The sequence below is a fragment of the Dipodomys ordii genome, unplaced genomic scaffold (assembly GCF_000151885.1).
Source record: "Dipodomys ordii isolate 6190 unplaced genomic scaffold, Dord_2.0 Scaffold47, whole genome shotgun sequence".
NCBI classification, from domain to species: Eukaryota; Metazoa; Chordata; class Mammalia; order Rodentia; family Heteromyidae; genus Dipodomys; species Dipodomys ordii.
Window position 1 is genome coordinate 2,616,592 of NW_012267263.1, and position 21,986 is coordinate 2,638,577.

The following is a 21,986-nucleotide window of genomic DNA, read 5'->3' on the forward strand; positions in this document are numbered from 1 at the left end:
GAGGGAAGGCCACCCCTCCCCCCCCCCCGCCCCGGCCCCAGCCTTCACTTCTCTTCCATGAAAACAGTGTGGCCTCTGTGATGAAAACTGAGGGGAACCAGTGAGTGTGTACTGAGAACTGTCTTCAAAGCCCCTGAAAACCTCCCCAGCTGGAGGGCTGGCAGAGGAGCAGGGCAGCCCCCAGCCTGCACTCTTCAGGCCCCACTGTGGAGGATCTGGGGGCAGGTGACTCCATTGTAAGCCACTTCCGCTCAGCTTCTTCTGCCCCTCTTTCAAGGCTGAGCAGGACCACTGCCAAGGCCTGGCCTGGGGACCTTGAGGCAGAACCTGCCTTGGAGACCCAGAGTGCGTTGGTAGGATGCTTGGGAAAGGGTGGTACTGGTGGGCTTCAGATCCTGAGAAAGGGCAGCCATCAGCCACTCAGGGCCTTGAACAAGGACATCAGGGCTCTTTTGTCCTGTCCTCATACTGGAGGGATTCAAAGGGACTCAGGCTAAAGCAATCACATGATCCCCATAAAAATAAAATCCTTAAAACAGAGAGAAGAGTCTGTGTATCCATGTGACACAGAAAGCCACTTAGGCTGTGGGAAAAAGTCCACCAAGGTATGGTGACCTACTAACAGATAATGGATAGGGCTGGAACAACCCAGCCTCTTCCCTTCTCTGGGGTGAAAGCCTTGACCCTAACTTCTTCACTGCCCTGTCCCAGTCACCCACAATAGGGCCAAGTCCCATTAATATTCAGATTAATAAATAGCACTTGAAAAAGAATAAAGACCTAAGATTGAACATAGGTGCAAATATCTCATGGGGGTAACAATGGTTTCAAGTACTGAGAAGCAATGCTAAGTCTCCAGGACTGAGAGGCAAGACTCTGCTTTGATAGAGGTCTGCAGAGGGAGTTTAGAGTCTAGGACAGGTTGGCCAGCTCAAGTGGCCTCAGCCTTCCAATTTGTCCGATGAAAGGGAACCTTGTGACCAGTTGTGATATTACTTAGCTGTGCCTCCCCTCTCTGGGAGGTCTTTTGGTGGAAGAATGGAATTTGAAGATGGTGGCCTAGGCCTACTTCTCTGCGAGGGCTGAGGACAGAGCAGAGGGATGTAAGTGAGGTCATGACCAGCCAGGGTCATGACCCGACCAACCACTCCAGCAGCTGGGCTGCCCCCACCCTGACCTCTTCCAGCTGTGGGTCAAATACTCCAACCCTGCAGTTCCCTAAATGTGGTGATACACTGACCACTATGGTGGCCAATGGTGGAGACGGAAGCATCCATGGGTGGGGGAAGGAGAGAAAACTTAGATAAAGTCAGTCTTCCCCTGAATATCCTTCAGAGGAGTGAGAGGGCTGAGTCACAGACAGAGCCATTGCCTTCATGCAACCTGCACAGCGGCTTATACCTCTCTGTGTTGCTCTTGGCTGCTGAGACTTTCACCCAATTCCAGCAGAAAAAGTCATGTCTAATACTTGGCTGTTTCCATGTGAGGTGGAGCCCTGTGCTTTGGCCCAACCCCCTGGTGCTCCCAGAGGAGAGGCCAGGGTGGGGCAGGGCAGGATCCGCAGCGAGGAGGCTAGAGCTGCAGGCAGAAGGCTAGAGGCTGTTACTTACAAAACCAGGCACATCTGGCTTGAATTATCAAAGCGTCATTCTGATACGTTAAAAATATCTTGCTCCTACAAATAGACACAGAGTGTGTGTTCAGGTTTTATTGAACTCCTAAATGACAAGGAAGGCAGCAAAATGACAAAGCTGATTCAGAAGAGGAGGAAGCTCCAAGAGTGTGGGTGAGGGGTGCAGGGAATCCAGAGACATGCAGCTCAATCAGACACCTGTGAGGAGAAACTGAGAAAGATCCAGAGTAGCAGGGGACCCCCCCTCCACTTGCTGCCCCTTGAAGGGTCATCTTCTTTGCCAGAGTGAAGAAGAAATCATTGCATTTCATTAGCTTTTCAGGCTGCATCTGAATTGATTAGACCACTCAGTCTTCCTCCCAGGAGTGTCAGGTGGGCATATTGGGCAAGGGTCTGACAGGCCCTCACAGGTCACAATATGCTCTGGCTTTATTACCACAGTTTTTAGACAGTAGCTCATCTCTGCCGCTCTATGTGAAGCAAATTGCTTCTAACTTCTCTGAACCACAGTTTCCTCGGCTGTGAAGTAACCTTTAAGCATTATTACATCCTAAGACATTTGTGCCAAGGGTGCGGGAAAAGATCTGCCCAAGTAGCTGGCCTTTTGCTTCTGTACATGGCCAGAACAATGGCTGGACTGGTGATTGTGGAGATAGGCTTCCTGGCCCTGAGCTGGGGCTTCCCCTTTTTCTGGGGGAAAAGGCCCCTAAGTTTTTCAGGCCTCCTTGTCTCCCACCCTGCTAAAGCTCTCTTGACATGCATTCCCCCAGCTTCCCACCAGGGGGCAGCAGGAGCCAACACTGGTCCCCCTGGATGTTTTTAGCCACTTAAGCCACAGGCTCTGAATTTTGTGACTCCACTCTTTACAAGTTTAGGGGCAGAAGGACACAGGGATCTGGCATTCCCAGACTGACCTATTTTACTCAGAAGGCATCAGGGTTCCTGATACTCTAAGGTCATGCCTCTCCTTGCTTCCCAGCTGCTCTGCTTCCTAGGGTTCTGTGCCCTTTAGAGTAGCAATGTCCTTGTCCCACATCATCCCTAACTTGGAGATGGGGGTGGAGATGAGGGTCATTAGGTCCTAGGAAGATCACTTAGGAAGACCTTTTTCTGTCCTTTACATCCATCCAATGTAGAGGTCACGGCTCAGATAGTGTATAATCCACACTCTGTACCATATGTGTGTGAAGAGGCTGGTCTCAGTTGTCTAGTTGAGGGATGCTTCCCTGGACAGAGCCCAGGGCTCCCAGCCTCCAGGTGGGGAGGGTCTCAGAGATGAAAGGAGGAGAGATGGTAACAGGCCCAATCAGTAAACTAAATGTGTTCCCTTTCTAGGACTCAACTTTTCCATCTGGAAAAATGCTGAGGACAATGGATAGTTGGGGCTTTTCAAAACATTTTTAATGCCTCCAATGTTGTAAATGAAATGCAAAGAGTTTTTAAAGCCCAGAGATCATAGCCAAGGACGTCTGCCTGTCTAAGGCTGAGCTAGGAGATTGGAGGGGGCTTCAGTCGCTGGCTGAGTGACAGGTGTTAACAGGGATGAGATGGGGGATGGTGTTCCGGCTGGATCCCATGGAGGACATGTTCCTCTGACTCTGGTCAGAACAAGGGGAAGCTCTCCTGGTGAGGTTTATAGACCTGGGTCCCCTCATTCAGGTGGCTGGGAGCTGTCCTTATAGACAAGGACAGGCTAACATTTGGGTCTAAGCTGTGACCAGAGTGCTGGGACCAAAGGAAGGAGTGGAAGGTGCTCAGCCAGGGCGGATGAGGGGGAAAGTGACTGAGTGAGTGAGTGAAAGGAAAAGCGAGCACCAAGGAAGAAATGGCTGGGGAGTGCTGGCCAGCTGGACGAAAGTCCATGAACTCACTCCACCACTCTAACTTTCATGAAAACAAGAACCTAGTGAGAGGATACATTTGCAGGACTGTCACGAGCAGTGTGGAGTCTGGTTCAGAGCAGAGTGATTGAACAGCAAATGTCCCTGGGCCAGAATAGAGACTTAAGGAGCCAAGAAAGGTATCCTCTCCTGTCCCCAACACAGAGGGATTGCCCCAGAGTCCAGCTTCTGAGCACCTCTGTGGCCAGAGGAAGCAAAGGAATGTCCAAGGTAAGGAAGGAATTGGAGTGTGTGTGTGCTCTGGGCAGAGAAGGTGCTAGTGCCCACACCAGTACTTTCAGCCCATCCTACAGGATAGGGGCTATCATCATCTTTGCCTTCTTCAGGGAAGAGGCTTACAGTGAGAAAGTTCCATCCATCCATCTGTCTACTCATCTACACATGCATCCACACCATATACATACATACATACATACATATCTCAATCAGTACACAGCCAATGCACCTATGCAGAACCTGTCACAGAGCAGTCCTTGAGGTCAGTTGACAAGGATGAAGACTTCAGAAAAACCTTCCTCTTCCCTTCCCACCTTGCAGAGCCCCTTCTGATCTCCTCACCCCAAGTAAATCATCCCCAAACATGTCTGCAAATCTATTGTGCTTGGTCTGACAGGGCCAGACCTAAACTGGGGATAATGAGGGACCTGTTGACGGCCTTTACTGGTCTGAGCCTCATGGCTTCTGCACCCCCTGGAGAGAAGCGAGTTCTAGTTTATTCTTAGGATTTCCCTCTAACACACACATGAATAACCTCCCCTGAGCTTCCTTGGGACATAAAAAAGTCCTCCAGTGACAGCCAATGCCATCCTTTCCCCCAACCTATGAGCCCTCACCTCAGATCTGCAGAGTTCTCATAGATGGGGACACTGAGAACAGAGGTGTCTGAGGAGTAAGTCTGAGAATTCCAGAACAGGGCTCTTTCCTTTACTCCACATAGCTTCAGTGTCCTAGTTCACAAAATCCAAGGGCACAGGCCAAGAGCTGGGCTGCATCTCAGAATGCGTGCGCATGCACGCGCGCACGCGTGTGTGTGTGTGTGTGTGTGTGTGTGTGTGTGTGTGTTGTAGAGACTGCTATTTCCAAGCACTGATCTCACAGGGGAAATGATTGAGGTAAGTCTGTGGAGAGGCTGGGAGCCACTGAGGGCAGGCTTAGCTCTGTGTGTGTGTGTGTGTGTGTGTGTGTGTGTGTGTGTGTGTGTGTGGTATGTTCACCATCTTCACAATCTATGATTCTTGTGCTCATACACTGGAGAAGAAGCTAGTTATGTTCTTGCAGCAACAAACATTCTCAGCCTACAATCAGAGGGTCCTTGGAGATCTGCTGACTCCCAGGGGCTCCCTGGCCTGCGTGGGCCGCTCAATACCAGAGTCTCAAAAGAATATGTGGCAATTAGATCTCCATTGGCCCAGCCCACAGAAGTACTCTCAGTCATGCAGGCTGGGAAGGGATATTTCTTGGTGTTACTTGGAAGGAAGAGGGGATTTGCAGAGAGGGAGGGGAAAGCAAAGAATGGATGGGTCTCAGTGTAGCCCAGAGGCTGCAAGAGAAGGTGGATGATCCAGGACTGGAGTCCTGGCTCTGCCACTTACCAACACTGCAACCAAACAAGTTACTTCATCTCTCTCGACCTCGGTTGCCTTGCCTTTTAAATGAGGTGTGATGATAGAAGAACTTAATTCCCTGGGCAGCTGTGAGGATTAAATAAGACACTGTAATTAGCCTAGGAGTTCTTGGCATGTACTAAGTGCCCAGTTAATGTGCCTGGCTCAGTGCTGAGCCATCTTATACTATGGACGCCTAAAGAGTACCACAAAGACATGAGTGGATCCTGTTTTATCCAAATCAAGCATCAGCATTAGACCAGAACTCCAGGGTCTGTTATCACCTCTGGTGGTCCACCTGAGGTTCTGCTTGGCCTCAGGCTCAAAAGATCTGCGTTTGCTGTGTATTGACAGCCCTGGGCCTGCTCATAAGCACCGAGGTAGAGACAGGCCTCTAGCACATTTTACAGATGAGGCCTGGAGGAAGTTCGACAGCCTGCCTGCCTGCCTGGTGTTGTCAGGCTAGGCAGGCCTGGCTGTGTCTGACCCCAAGGGGACCTCCTCACTCCTGGTGTAACCCAGCACACTGGCCTGGCTCCCAGGGAGCAGAGGGGTCTTGGCAAGCTGAAGCTGTGCACCTGTGGGCAGTCTCATAGGGGCATGCTGGGCATGGACTGCTGTGTCGGGTACCCCTATGTGGCTGGCGCATACGTTCACATCCGAGCCGAGTAAATATTGCAGCCATTATGGCAATTGATCGCCTTCGATCCTGTGCACTGCCGTGAGATAGCCCTGCTTACTCATGCTTTCTTAAAAACAGCCGCAAGCGTCTTTAATAATTCAGCTCCTAATTGCCTAAAACGCAAACTTGAAAATGCCAACTCAGTGCCTTCCTCCGCCCCCACCCGGTCCTCCTCGTGTCCTCCCTGCAGCCCCCCTCCCCTCTTCTGCAGTGGACTTGACCTCCTAGCCTTGCCCATGGCCACACTGGGATGTGGCTGGGAAATCTGGCTGGTTCTGGTGTCACTCACCTCTGGCTGTAGCACCTCTTATTACAAAAGCCTTAAAGAACTAGGCTGTAGGGCCCAGGCGGGAAGACACAGAGAAGGATTTTCCAACTATGGCTCCTCAGAATACCCTAAATGCTGCAGGCAATGAGTGGAGGGGTGAAGATGTGGGACATCTGAAGATGATAGGAAAGCCAGTGCTGAATGTGTACAGGGAGAGGCCTGAATCCTCACCCAGAGACAGATGGGTGTGTTGTGGGGTGGGGGAGCCAAGTGAATCTTAACAGCGTCTGCATGATGCCTCCTATGGCCAACTTTCTATCTGACATCTCGGCAGCCTGTTCTTAGGACCATGTCCCTATGGTGTGAGATCTGGGGGACTGCATTGCTGTCCCAGACCTGCCTCCCTGCTAGGCTATCAGAGGCCACCAATAGCATCAGACTGAGCTCTATCTCCCTGTCTCTCAAGGGCCAGCAGGGTGACAGAGGGGGGACCCCAGGAAGATTCTCCTGCACTTCCAGCCAAGTATGAAATCCTTAAGTCATAGTGCCAGGCCAGGCTGAAGCCAACACCAAAGCATGGGGCCAGCACAATGACTGGAACTGGTAGCCCAACTAGAGCCATGGCTCCCCGTCCCAGTGAGGTCCCTGGGCTAGCCCCAATCCCTCCTTTGCCCCATGCCCAAGTCCAGAGTGCATCAAATTAGATGCTCACTCAACAAGTCATGGAACTCCCTGTCCAGCAGGTACTGTTCTGGTCCTGAGAACATGGCTGGAACTCACAGATTAGAATCCTCAAGTTTAGAGGCTTTAAAAAGAAATTGATAGAGTCAGGCACCAGTAGCTCACATCTGTAATCCTAGCTAATCAAGAAGCTGAGATCTGAGGCTCACAGTTTGAAGTCAGCCTGGTTAGGGAAGTCAAAGAGATCCTTATCTCCAATTAACCACCAAAAGAAACTGCTGTTGGCTCAAGGACAGTGCCCAGGCTCTGAGTTCAAGCCCTAGGACCAACACAAGAGAAAGAGAGAAGGGGGGACATGGAGAGAGGGAGGGAGAGGGAAATATGGCTCAATTGAGGAAGGCTTTGTGGAAATTACATAAGACAAGGAAGAAAGGATGAGGAACCAAACATTTGAATAAAACTCTGAACAGTGAAAGGGCAGCCAGAAGGACAGTTGTCCAGGAAGAGAGACATCAAGTCTTAGAGGTGGTATGAGCAACAAACTGGCAGGAAGAGGCCTATCCAGATTTACCGGATAGAATAGGCTTTTCAGGGAGAGGGAGACTCTGTGGTCACATGGGCACTATGTGCTGGCGTAGCATAGAAATGTAAGAGGAAGAGCACAGCCAGGCAGGTCCGGGAGGATTTGTGAGAATAAAACCAAAAGGATTTGCAGGTGGTATGAAACCACCAGAGGAGTCCAGACACTGGATCTGGCCAAAGTTTGTGTCCTGAGCAACTGGGAGAATGGAACTGTCAGAAAAATGGGAAGTGGCCCAGCATGTTGAGGTGGGAACTTGAAGGAGCACTTAACTTTGAGACAACTGAAGATACCTGGAGGAGCCAGGGGCCATGAGAGAGATGGACACTGGACATATGACATTGGGGGTCATGAACATGGAGGTGGGATTTGAAGTGAAATCCCAGACAGAAGCAGTCAAGATAAATCTCAAAGGCTTTCTTGGTCCCCTGGTCTGTACCCATTCCCAGAACTTGGCCTTTCATGACCACAGAATTATGTAGCCTAGGGTTAGGCACAAGTAGGAAAACCAAGTACAGATAGAAGCAGGGTCTGCAGGGCCCACAGCTGAAGAAGCATCTGCTGAGGGCTGCCTAACTCTAGAGCCAGGGTTTTTCCATGAAGTCCTGAGATGTACTGTAAATCCCCTAAAAATAGTGGAAAGAGCTTTTCTACCTGTGGTCCTGGGTTGTTATTGTATCATATGTATGAATGAGTTCTGTAGTCAAAAAAGCCGGAAGTGGCGCTGTGGCTCAAGTGGTAGAGTGCTAGCCTTGAGCTCAAGAGCTGAGGGACAGCGCCCAGGCCCAGAGTTCAGGCCCCATGACCGGACCCCCCCAAAAAAATTCTTCAAGTTCTGTAGTCAAACACATCTGCACAGTGCCAGGTAAATTCTCTTATTATGGGCCTTCTCAGAGCCTTTAATAGGCACTTGACAACATTGGTATGAAAAGCACTGGCTTTGGAATCAATTATATTTGGGTTCTTGAACATTCTTTGCTTCTTTTTGTCTTTGTGCCATTTGGGAAGATTTTTGGCCCTTGGGGATTCAATTTTCTCATCTGTGAAATGGAAATCATAACTATTTCTGGTTTTAAGGGCAAAGGAAGATGACAGACTTGAGAATGGCTCATTCTCAAGCAAGAAAGTATATATATGAACTATTCTGGCTTGCATGCATTTGTCACTGAATCATCTGCTCATGGCTGCCTTGTGTTATGGTGGGCAGCTGTGGAGGCATGGACCTGCAGTGGGTAGCTTTTGGTGCATGATGTATAAATCAGCTCCAGAGTCTTTGGTGAATGCATGAGGCTGAGAAGAGATGGGGGGGGCTGCCTCAGGAAAAACATGTCATTTAGATGTCAGAGTGGGTGAGGTTGGAGGAAGGGGCTGGCCAAGCAGTGGAGAGCCCTAGGTTCTCATCCCCGTAGTGCCACTGTGTGACTTCACAGCCCACATCATCTGCAGACAGGAGGAAGGAGGAAGTCACTCAGCCTCTCGCACATTCCAGTGATTTCTACATGGCATCGATGGCTCACATTTGTATCCTATCATCTACACAGGAGGTTGAGATTTGAGGATCATGAGTTGAGGCCAGCCTGGGCAGAAAAGTCTGTGAGACTCTTGTGTCCAATTAACCTCCAGAAAGCAGAAGTGGAGGTATGGTGCAAAAGCACCAACCTTGAGCAAAAAAGTTAGCAACAGGTTCTGAGTTCAAGTCTCAGTACTGGTACACACCCAACAACAAAAACAGAACACATGCTGTCCTACCCTAGAAAGAAAGCCTCCCCCACCCCAGACCTCTGAGTCCTGTCCTTCCCACTTCCTCCTCCTGTGACCAGCTGCACTGGCTTCCTACTGTCCTCAGCTCAACCTGCTCACACCATGCTCCCCCTGCTGTCCCATCCACCTGGACTCTTCACAGCCTTCCTGAACTCAGCCCTCAACATGCAAACCTCCCCTTGGGCCCCAGTGTGGGCGCATATGACTTTCTCCTGTTGCAATCTGGCTAGGCCCAGTTATGCCTGGTTAATCGCCTGTCTCCTCCTTGAGAACAGAAGCACAGTGAGGCCAGGGCTGGGTCTGCCACTGTCAATGTACGTGACATGCATGTGGCAGATACAGAGCAGGCACACAGTAAGCCCACAACGAGTATTTGTTGGTTGAATAGATGCATACGCATAGGCTGCTTCTGTCTCTGAAATCTTACAGCTCTCTAGATTGAGAAGTCTCTAAAACCACATCCCTTCTGTCTAGGTCTAGCTAACAGTCTCCTCTGAGCCTGACCCCTCCTCCATGATGAGACTAGGCCCTGTCCACAGCCAACTGTTGCTGAAGGAAGGTGGATGCTAAGTATTTCCAGAACACTCAGAGCTAAGCCTCCATGCTTCTGCAGCCTGTTGGGGCAAGTCCTACAGCCTCCATTAGACATGGTTGCAAACAGGACTGTGGCTTTCTTTTTAGAGGAGTCATGGGGATGAAATGATATTTTGTGTGTAAGGCCCAAGGACAGTGCCTTGGATATAGGCAGAACTGGGACAAATGAAGCTTCCGTTGCCATCAATACCACCACCATCATAACAATATCACCACCAACACCACCACCAACACCGCTCAATTCCTTCACTAAGCTCAGAGGGAATGGGCAGGTGGCTGAGGCATCTCAGCTTACTGGAGGAAGGATGAGACTCAGACCCAAGACTTGCCAACACCCAGAGCCCAGCTCTGGCCTTTCCCCTGCCTCATGGGGCATCAAGATACTCGCCCATGTCCAGCTGACGCAGAGAAACTGTAATAAACACACCTCCTGAGCTGTCAGAGGATAGCCAAGATGAGCTGCTTGGCACCAAGCATCCCAGATGGAAATTCCCCAAGACACCCTTGGGCCCTGGGCTCAAATTCCAACAAAGAAATGCTTATGCCCACACATCTCCCCAGCTCAGCAGCAAGAATGTGACTTGAGAGCACTTTGCGTCAGTGTCATAAAGCAGGAGGATTGATGACCCCGTGTGACTGGGGTGCACGCCAGGGGGAAGGCGCAGACTCAGAATTGGCCAGAGATGCTTCCTGTGTTCCTTCACAATTTCAGAGTGGGAGGCAAAACATCAGTGCACCAGTCAGCAGGTGCCTGCAGCCCCTCAGGTCTACTGGGCACTGAGACAGATGAGGCTTTCATAACTCGCTCCCTGGCGATGTAAGGGGGTATGTGGGAGATAAGGGATGCTTCCCCAACTTTGGGCATGAGGAAACTGAGGCCCAAGGACATGAGGAGCAATATAGCTTGGGTTGTTTCACCTTGGGTCTCCCAATTGATCATTACTCTGTCCTCTTGCCCACAGAGGAGTAGAAAACCCAAATTCACCCAAGAAATACAAACTCACAAACCAACAATACTGTGCAAACTAAAGGGCAAAGTGAAATTGTTGAGAACTGCTATAACTGGCCTTATCTAGTTCTAAAGTGTTAGGGCTGTGTAGTTCCCTTGGGCTAGACCTGGGTAGAGATAAGAAAAGACACAAGAAGAGGTTTGAAGTCCTCCAAGTAAAAGGTTCATGGAATTTCCATCCCAGAGACCTGGGAGCAGATTAAGGGACTAGAGGACAAAGCTGCTGTCAAGTGTTCCTCCTCCCATCTCCTGTTCATCATTATTGGACTTCTGTTACACCTTGGGAGAATAGATATGGGGGATTGGCTATGCTTTGTTGTGGAGTAGAGGCATAAGGAGAGATCTCCTACTGCCCAGAGACAAATAGGCCACTGGGCAATTACTGGTTTTCCCATAAGTCTTCAGAGAAAGACCCAGGACCACATTTTGGGATGTGCCTCCATGGCCAAGTAGCTCAGTCCCTCTCCTGCCATCCAAGTCTTCCCTGATCACGAGAATCATGGGAAACAGAACCACTTACACCATTCATTTCAGAGATTACTGGCCCTGATTGTGGCTCAAGGTTCTCACACACTGTCATGATGGGCAAAGACATGACATTTGCAGTATGTAGTTCCCATGTAGAAAATTTCATCTCTTCTTGTAAAACACTGTCTATTGAGGATACATTCTCTCAGACTTGTTTAGCTCAGAATGGCTCAGTTTACCTTTCTTTTTTGCTTGTTTGAGACAGAGACTTGCTATATAACCCAGTGGGGAGTCAGCCTCAACTTCATGACCTTCCTGCTTCAGCTCACTGGATGTGGGGATTACAGGTGCGCATCACCTGTCAGCCTCCTGGCTTGCCTTTCATTTTTTTGAAAAACATTTTGCTGAATATAAAATTCTGGTTTGATTGCCTTTTTCTTTGAACACTTTGAAAAATATGAATCCATTATAGTCTGGCATCTGAGGTTTTTGTGGCAAAGTCTAACCTCATTTGTGTTATTATTCCTTGAATGTGTCTTTTTCTCCTCTAGGCAATATGGAAGTTATCTTATCCCTGATTTCAGCAATCTGATGGTGATATTTGTAGCTATGTTTTCTCTGTATAGTTTCTGACTGGAATCTGTGAAGCTTAATCGAACCTGTTTTGGAAAAAGATATTAAATTCTATTATTATTTTTCTAGTCATTTAAAGTAAGATCATAATTTCTTCAAATTCTAGTTCTGTCCTTTTCTTTTTATTCTTTTCTTCCAGGGCTCAATTATACATTTGTTAGACTGTTTTATATTCTTCTCTGTTTAATTTCTTCCATGTGGTTTTAGTCCATTAACATTTAATGTAATTACTGATACTATATGTCTGCAATGTTGCTACTTGTACTGTATTTGTCTTGTGTTTTTAGTTCTCTTCTTCCTTTGTTTTTATCTCTACTGTCATGTTTCCTGGCATGTCTTGTAATTGTTGAGTGATGGATCAGGTACATATGTATCTCCTTACACAGGTGACATGTTTTCAGGGTCAGATTTGATGAAAAACTGTTAGTCTCAGGTTGGAGGCATAGCTCACTTGGTAGAGTGCTGGCCAATGAGCAAAAGCTTCAGGTACAGCGTTTGATAGCCTGTCTCAGACCTTAGTCAACTTCCATTACTGTAACAAAATATCTAAGATAAATTAATAAAGGAAACATTTTATTGATGTTACAGTTTTAGAAATTTCAATCCATGGTCACTTCGTTTTGATATTTTGGGCCTTTGATAGCACCATCCATCAAGGCCAGAGCACTAGGCAGAGGAGGCATCATGGTAACCAGGAAGCAAAGGAAATGAAGAAGAGGGGCCAGGATCCAAATATCCCCTTCGAAGAAATGCTCACAATGACCTAAAATCCTTCCATTAGGCTTGTACCTTCTAAAGCTTCCGCCTCCTGATAGCACCACGGGCTATTGAACACACAAGCCTTTGAGAGACAGTTAGAATCCAAACCACACCAGAGACAGATATATGGATTTCAGTTTCTCTTTTTGCGCTCCAAATTCTTGTCATTTTCCCTCATTTCATTCCAGGCTTCTTCCCATCTTCCATTTCTGTTGACCTACAATATCTTTAAGCACAGATAGAGGCAATAATCTTTTCAGTAGAACTCTTTTCCCATGTTCACAATTGTGTGGCAGTCTTATTATCATAATAAAACCTATATATCATATCATTCAGAGTAGTTCCATTCCCTCCATAAAGATCCCAGTTCTCTGTTAAAATGTAAGTTGCTTCTACCCCCCCCCTCACACTCATATATTAATCATAATTACTGTGAGGTTCTTATCTGGATCATCTCTGGATTCTGTTGACATTACTAAAAGCAAATATTCATATCTAGCAATTTTCTCTTCAAGCTGGAAATTATGTTATAGAAGCTCAACTTGAATTTTTGAGCTTCTTGTTAAGCTTATTTACCATCTACAAAAAGAGTTGATTTTGACACTTAAATCATACTAATTTTTTTTTTTTTGGTCTGGTCGTGGGGCCTGAACTCTGGGCCTGGGTGCTGTCCCTCAGCTCTTCAGCTCAAGGCTAGCGCTCTACCACTTGAGCCACAGCGTCACTTCCGGCTTTTTTCTTTTTGCTTATGTGGTGCTGAGGAATCGAACCCAGGGCCTCAGGCATGCAAGGCAAGCGCTCTACCACTGAGCTACCTTCCCAGCCCCTCATAATCTTGTAAAGGTTTTCTTTTGGCTTTTGGTGGGAAAGATCTATTTCCACTTTTTCCTTATTCATAGAGTTAAGGTATAGTGTTAAACCTGAAGCATAGCCTTTATGGGGGTCTCAGACCAGGGTGTCCACAATTTGGCTCCATTTGTTCTCTAGACTGAGCCTGAACCTCAATCTTTTCTCATATCTATATAACCTTTGAAATATTTACAACTGGAAACAGGCTCTTTCCTTTCCTCATCATGGGCTTTTCTGCCTCCAGATTTCTTGACTAAGCAGCAGCCAGAGAATGGGCAAGCAGTGTAGCTGGGCAGCATGAAGAGAACTGGAGCCAAGGAAGCAGGCCATTAGATACGCGATGACAATCTGGAAGTCCCTCTGGAGAGGGACAGCTGATGGAGGACCTCTGAGGGGACTGAAAGAAACTCCCAGCTCTGAAACTGACACCTGCAGTTATCAGACAAGGGCAGGAGATTACTAGGAGACAGGAATCCTGCTACACTCTCTCTAGGGTATAGCCCACAGAATGTATTCAGACCCCTTAATCTGTCCTGCTGTGCTCAGCTACTAGCAAGCAGTGGACATATATGCCCATCTATTAGGCCTCAACTTCTTCTACCTTGGAATTCATTTAAGCTTTATGAAAGAGAATACCTAAGTCATGGTGACTTAAAGGAGATGAGCTTTATTTAGCAAGAAATCCAGAAGTGAGTAGTTGTTGGATTTAGCATGGCAGAGCCAGGAAACCTGTGTCTTTCACCAGGGGTCCACGTTAGCAATCTGAACCCCATACAGCAAAGGAGGAAGGAGAAAGGGTGAGAAGAGAGTGTGCTCCCTTGCTCTTTTGCATGTTTCTATCTCATTGTCCATCTTCATCCATGAAGGATGATGGGAAATGTAGTTTTATAGCAGAGTTCATGGTTATACTCTGGTCTCTCACCCATTCTGTTAGAGAGAAAAGAGGAAGAGGGAAGGAAAGGTAGCAAAGACTACAAGATGGGGATCTCTGTCAAAGGTGTGAAAGATGTTGCTTTCTGCATTGTTCAGCTAATAGCAGCAGGTAGTCATGAATTTGGGGAACCTTCCTAACGGCTCATCTATGTAATGTCTTTCACCCTTCACCATTTATTGGGTAAGGACTCCAATAATACTTGCTTCACTGACTTGTCCCCACCCAGGGAGAGACCCATGAAGGGAGGCTCAGAAGACATAGTTGTACCTCCTTGAGGAAGTTGAGTTTTAACTTACACAGTGGGTGGAGGAAATGGAACTTTGGGCCTTGTGTGCAGATACTATAAAGAGCAGGTGTTAGGGTAGACATGGATGCTTGTCTACCTTTCTACCTCTTTCCTTCTTTCTCTTTAGAGAGCTTTGCCCATTTCAGGGGATCCATTTCCTCTTTCAGCCACAAGAGGAGCCAAGCGTCGTTGATTTGTCCATTGTGCTGGGCCAAGTGCAAGAGCAATGAGACCTTAACTACCCAGTGCCCTAGGGACAAGATTTCATCCTCCTTTGTCCACCCTGAGGTGTGTGGCACAGGCTGGGTAACTATGCTCCACACAAGCATTCAGGGCCCAGGTGCTTTCCACCTATGGCTCTGCCAATTCCTACATCTGTATCACTGCTGTGCAAAGATGCTAAATATGAGAATGGGGAGAAGTCATGACCAATTCATCTAGAAGTAGCACATGTTGCCTCTACTACATCTGCTGGAGAGAACTTAGTCACATTCTCAGTCCAGAACTCAAAATATGGTCCCAAGTTACATACATCCAGGAATGATTCTCTCTCATCAAAGAAGAAGGTGAAAAGAATTTGCATGATGACTGATGGTCCCTTCCATATTTCCTCCTCCGAGTTTTATGCAGATTGCTTAAAGGCTTGTATATGCACTGCCCCAGCTTTTTGTTGGTTAAACAGGAACCCAGGACATTATGGGAAAAGGAAGCAGCATTTGAGTAGAAACCCAGGGCATTATGGGAAGAAGCAGATCCATGACATGCCACATGTTATCCATCACATGTTATGTCTGCCATTTTTTTTAATCCTTATCTACCGAACCTAGGAGGCCTAATTCTTTCTCACTTCCTGCATCCTGAGGTAGATAAGGTTAGAAATTCTTGTCAGGCAGTAGTCTTCAGTGTTGATTAACTGGGCAGAAATTGTGAAGACTAAATGCTTTTGCTATTAGAATTCTCCCTATACAAACCTAGGAACTGAAAGCAGATGCAGAGCAGTTCTTGAAACACCTGACCTTTGTGAACTCTCACAGCTTGGTAACGCAATTGCAGGAGTCCAGTAGCTTTGGATCATCCATTGTACTACTCCTGATTCAGACTTACTAAGCTAACCCTTGCCATCTGAAATCAGGAGACACCTGGATTAAATACTGAAGCTCTCAGCATCCTTGGCCGTGGATCACGAAGACACAGTTGGCTGTCTCTGTTTTGCACTTTGGGAAACCCCATCTTTTATTTGCCCAACCCAGCCTTGCGTCTGAGATCCATCCTTGTTACCTGCTCCACCAATTGAAGTAGGTGTTAGGAAATGCATCCTAGTTTTACTAGCTAGTGTAGTAAGTTGGAAGGTCAAGAGTTATTTTAAGTTTTGATTGGCCACACACTATTTTATGCCAGGCTTCTGGTTTGTACTGTAATAAAACTCCCTCAAATACTTTGGTCAGTTTCTGGTCTATTTGCTTCCGGTTTCCCTGTTCTGTAATCATTACTTTTCCTGGCTATGAAAGTCCTGCCCTATTTTTGTCCTATCCATCACTCTTTCACTCTAGGCTGCCTTGGTTTGCCTTAATGCTTGGCTGAAAAATCTTAAAAGCTGGCCTCAAATTCACTGTGTAGCCCAAGTTGGTCTCAAACTGGTGATCCTCCAGCCTGGGAGGATCAGTCCCTCCAGTTCTGGGATTACAGCTGTGCATCATCATGCCCAGTGAATTTTTTTGCACCAGCAGCAGCTTTATTTCTTCTAGTTCAAAAGCAACTTGCTTTTCCAACAGTAAGAATCTTTACAGGTCTAGTATTTCCAAATGTGTGCATGCATGTGCACATATTACCTCGCCCCCTCCCCCCACACACTCCACATCAATTTTTAAAGTTTATTGCTTTCACTTGGCCTCATCTGTTAAAGCATTAAAAAGTTTGTCTTTCTCCCTTAATAGCTTAAATGAATGTCCCAGGTGGGTGGGAGGCTCTACTCTGTATAGCCATTTGGGGAATGAGCCCCATTTTTCTGTAGTTTCATCTCACCCCACGCTGGGCTGGGTCATGATCTTCCTTCTGGAGGTTGTTCCTCAACCAGTCTAGAGACCAGACAGCAAAGAAGAACAACAGGGAAATCTGGCCTGCACTCATTAGAAGAAAGTCTGGGAAATGTAATTCCCATCAGGCAGCCACAGTCCTAGCTAAGATGTTTTCACTGTAGAAGAATTGTAGGTTTAATGGAAAGCCATAGTGACAGCCTCATTGCCCTCTTGCTAGTGATAGATTTAGATGCAACACTTGACACCATTCTAGCCAGTCAAACAGGAGAAGCTTAATGGGAAAGTTCTCACAGAAGAGACACAGGAAGAGTTCATCTTTTGTGTCATATTAGGATGTAATATCTGGAACTGGACATCCACATTGTGGTCATGAAGGAAGATGCTGTAGACAAGGTGCTCTGAGGCTAAGTGAAACTAGAACTCAGGTCCTTGGTGATACCACTGTCTCTGAGATGAATACCTCTGAAGCCACATTCCTGGGGACTGCCAGTGCGTGGATGGGTAGTCTATTTCCTTATGGAGTATGTGTGTGTGTGTGTGTGTGTGTGTGTGTGTGTGTGTGTGTGTGTGTGAGCCACCAGTGCCCAGCTCTATTTGCTCATGGTGTAAGTCAAAGGAATGGAAGTTTCCTATTGTTGGTGATTACAAAACACAGCATTTCACTTGAAGTTGGGCCAGAACAGAGGTTGTGTGGCCCCCATGGGTCTGTTTCACTGAAAAGTTTGGGTAGCACTTTGTAACTAAGAAATGAAGACTTCCAACATGGTCCTGGCTCAGGGTACTCTCCAAGAACCAGGTCCCTTGAGATACCTTTAGAGGCAAAGCCCTCTGGACAACAACAAGTAGATGTCATCCATTTTATAAGATGGGAAAGGAAGTCTGGGAGAGGTGTGTGGGTGGGACTGAGTCCTCAGGCAGGTTAAAGATGAGGGCTCAGTCCTAGACTCCCAGTCCTGTGCTCTTGCTGCAGAGCCAGGAGAAATAACAGGGGAAGACATTCTTTGGCATCCCATTCATTATAATATTTACAGAAGGCAGGCGATACCCATCATTCTGGAAGATTCTAGGAGCTTCCACAAGAAAATATCAGTGTCTGTGTTGTAGTAACTGGCAACGGCAGGGTCATGGTAGAGATGAATAACAAATGGAAAAGTGGGATCTGGGAAGGAACCTAACAGAAGGGGCAATGAAGCAGAGACCCAAAGGATGGGCAGGTGTGAAGGAAGAAAGAAGAGGAGGGGAGGGAAGAAGGAAGGAAGAAGGTAGAAGAAGGATAGAGACTCAGCTCAGGGCTAGGAATGTAGCTTAGCGGTAGACTGCTTGCCTAGCATGCATGAAGCCCTTGGTTCGATTCCTCAGTACCACATAAACAGAAAAAGCCAGAAATGGCACTGTGGCTTAAGTGGTAGAATGCTAGCTTTGAGCAAAAGAAGCTTAGGGACAGTGCCCAGGCCCTGAGTTCAAGCCCCAGGACTGACAAAAATAAAAATAAAAAAGACCCAGCTCAGGGAATACATGTGAGGGGGCCAGTGTTGTGCTCACTTGGGCTGCTGCAAAGGTAGCTGGTGCACATGAGCAAGGCAGTGGAAGAGAGGGTGGAGTTCACAGGTCTAAAGGCACAGGGCCATGATGCCATGAAATCTCAGGCTCTGGAACTGGCTTGATTTGAGTTTCTATCAGCCATGTATACTTAAGCAAAGTGTAGATCACTCTGTGCTTCAACTTCATTCTCTTATACAGTCACTACATTAGTAGGAGCTTTGAGGAAGGAAGAAATGAGCTATGTTAAAATGCCTAGGATATAGTAGAGTGTTCATGTTTGAAACCTTTGTTTTTGTTTTTCATTTTGACTTTCTTTTATGTGTAATGGGATAGGTATTCAGACCTTGGTCATGAGAGACAGAAACCCTCATTCACACTGGCTTAAACAACAATGTGAGGATATGTTGGCTCATATAACAGACAGATGGAGGTTTAGATCTACCATCAGGCACAGCTGGATTCAGGCACATAGCTTTGCCAACTGGACTTAGCCTGAGATGATTATATTCTCAGGCTTGTTGCTCTCACCTAGGGGAAGGGTAATGACTTACTCCCTCGCATTCCTGCTGGAGCCCTCCTAGAGGGCTCTCATTGGCCTGTCCCAACTGGTGCCCACCAATCTGATCATCTCTCCGGACTGCAGTGGAGGGAGGGATGGGATCTGATGCTTATCTGGCTGAACCCAGAAGATAGGAGGAGGCATTGGTGGCAGGCACCTAGGAGAGAGGGAAGGTGATGTAGCTGGGCTGGTGGTGATGGAGTAGAGGTAGACAGGGAGCACAGTGCCAGAGCATGGCAGTAGAAGGGACTGGCTCTTCTTCAAGAAGAAGAGCCAGAGACTGGGTGTAGCAGTCAAGCTCGGGACACTGGAGGCAGTTCAGGTTTGGGGGAAGGTGGTGAGACTGGCTTTGGGTGGTCTAGGTCTGAGGCACCTGGGAACACAAATGGGGAAGTCCTGTGGGTAACTCTGTAAGGTATGGGATTCCACTTCTGAGAATTCTTGTCTGGTTTCTTGAAATATGAGAAGGATAAATAATTTGAGCAATGCTGGTTTGCCTAATAGAACACACTGGAACTAAGGGAAGGCTTTCCCCCTGCCTGCTTCCAGGAAAGCTGCCACGTTCTGGCACTGGACTGGGCCAGCTGACCCTGGGTAAGGGTCCCTTACACAGCATGGGTCCAGGCCTGTCTTCCAGCAGCTCAAATAGCACGGGACATCCAACCAGTGTCAGTCACACCCACAGAGTTCTGGCAATTAACAGCAAAGTTATGGAGAAAGAGAAAAGATGAAAAGGATGATGACGCCAGAGGAGATGGAGAGACAGTCAAACTGTTGGAGGATTAGCAGGGCCTAGGTGGCTCACACCACCTGACACCTCACACCACAGAATACTGGAGGCCAGGAAGCAGGCTGGTATAATCTGGGTTGGCTTCCTGGAAGCAGCACTAAGAGGCAGCTTCGATATTCCAGGCAAAAGGCACTAACAACCTGAAGTGTGAGCTGAAGGCCTAAGTCTGGGGTAACCCATACGCACTCCCCCCCCCACCTTCCTCTCTGACAACTTCCTAAACTAGACCAGGAGTCAGGGCACCTCTGAGCCACCAGACTCCCTGAGGTCTTCAAATGAGGGCTCAAGGCCACCCCCCCATCCCAGGGCTCCTCCCTTATAATGTCCCCTGGTCTTGCTGCCACCGAGGAGGAAGCCCCAATACCTTGCCCTGTAGAGATTTCTTTGTGCCCCCAGCCCATCCCTTGCCCCAAGGCAATGAGTACCAACCAACTCCCAATACACATGTGGACTTGGGGGACACTGGGGAGGGGTGAATGAAGCCAGGACAGGCAGTCCTCATGGGGACAAAGGCTACAGTGGAGGGCTTTGCCTGGTACCCCCCGGGCAGTGAGAAGAAGCTTGGGACAAGGGAGCCTTTCTGCCAGCTTCCTTCGAGGTGGGACAACATCATCAGGCCGCCCAGCCACAGCCAGCCTGGGTTGGCCCCACAGCTGACAAGCTCCACACTAGGAGTGAGCAGGGGAGTCAGCTTCCATCCATTAGGCCCACAGCCCAGGCTGCTAATACCAAGCGGACACTCTGCTCTCAAGCCTGGTACCCACTTAGGCATCGTTAATATTTTACATCGCACAGCTAGGGGATCGATGGCTCGTTTATAGCTCAGTGTTTATGGATAGTCATTGAAGCTTTCACTGGGAACTGGGAAGATGCTCAGGAGCATAAGGGAAACTGAGCCAGGCTCAGGAAGGCCCCTGAGACAGATCCTTCCCCATTCTCTATGGACATCTAGCCCTAAGGGTATATCACCTTAGAGCCAGTAGAGGCCCTGCCAGCACTGTCTGTTGGGAATGCCTGGGCAGGTTCACTATCACCCCTATTTTTTAGATGAAGAAACTGAGGCTTAGAATAGTTATGTACTCATGGGCTCTCTAGGCCATAGATTTAGAGTTGGTGGTAACTAGCTAGAGCATCGACTAGGTTAGATTTTGCTCTGCACTTAACTGTGTGTAAAATAGATGACAAGACATCTTGACTTCTAAAATTATATCTCTGGTGTAAGTACTCCAACAGCTGTGTGTGGAGAGATCTTACCTTCCCTGCTTAGAATATTTGTCTTGGTCAGTGGAAACTCACTGCATCTCAACTGGAAATTATAACTATGCAGTCATAGTTCTTCAAAAATCTCACCCAAATTAGGCATTCGAAATAGTGAGATTGTATGTACTGTTGGGCCTTCTCTGGGGGTCAGTTTCCAGGCAAACAGCTTGGTGTCTGGAAGGCAACCATTCCAGAATTCTAGCAGGCCTGGGTTGTACCGTGAATCCTTGGGTAACTCGCCATCAAGTTTTGAGTTTTTCCATCTGAAAAATGAGGGGAAGAGGTAGGGTTACAAGTAAATCCCAACCCTGGACCCAGATATGCGAGACATAGGAGGGCGTTCGGCAGGGAGCTCTGAGCCTGGGACCGCGTGCACGTTCAGTGTTTGCTGAATGGACGGGTGAGTGGGTAGCAGAGACCCGATCAACGGGAGCTGCAACTGTTCAGGCCTTGGATCCGAACAGGGTCCACACGCCTGCTGGAACCGCACTAAATTTCTCCCTCCCTCCGCTAAGACAGCTGGAAGGATCTGGTGGTGACGGCAGCCCCTACAGAATCCTCCCGCTGGAGGGCAGCAGAGTCCCCGCTCCTCGCCCCGCCCCGGCCTCGCCCCCTCCCGCCGGACCCCACGGAGCCCCGCGGGCTCCGCCCTGCCACGCCCCGTCCCCTCCTCCGCCAGTGCTCTTTCACCGGCCTTGGGTGCTCGACGCACTGTCCCGAGCGCCACCCACTCACGAGTTAGCCCGGCCTGGCGCCCCCCGCGCGGCGCTCGGCCGTGGGAAAGGCCACTAGACCCCTTAGGAAGGAAACGCAGGCTGCAAACCCGTGGCTGGCCCGAGGTCGCGCGGCGAGGCCGGACCTCGAACTCGGGCCCCCCCACCCCGGGGCCTCAGGCCGAAGCCCGCGCGCCGCCCAAAGCTCTGACATGCACGCGGCTTTCCAGAACTGGAGAACTCTCACTAACTTCTCCATTTTCCAAGGGGCCAAGTCAGGACCAAGTTCAGTCTCCGGCGGGGGGCTGAGGTTGGTGGGGATCATCCCAGCAGAGAGCGCTTCCCGGACCTTCCGCAGGCCGACTGACTCCCGGGGGGGACGGGGAGTCCGGGCCACGCACCCCTCCCGCCGGTTCCCCGCGGGGACCATCGCCCCGCGGGCAG

At 48.6% G+C, this 21,986-nt stretch overlaps 1 protein-coding gene across 1 annotated transcript in view; it reads left to right on the top strand.

The window, feature by feature from the left end:
• Kcnip3 (Kv channel interacting protein 3, calsenilin) overlaps positions 1–21,986 on the top strand; it is an 82,582-nt gene that overhangs the window by 22,312 nt on the left and 38,284 nt on the right. The gene's annotated exons all lie outside the window — the stretch shown is intronic.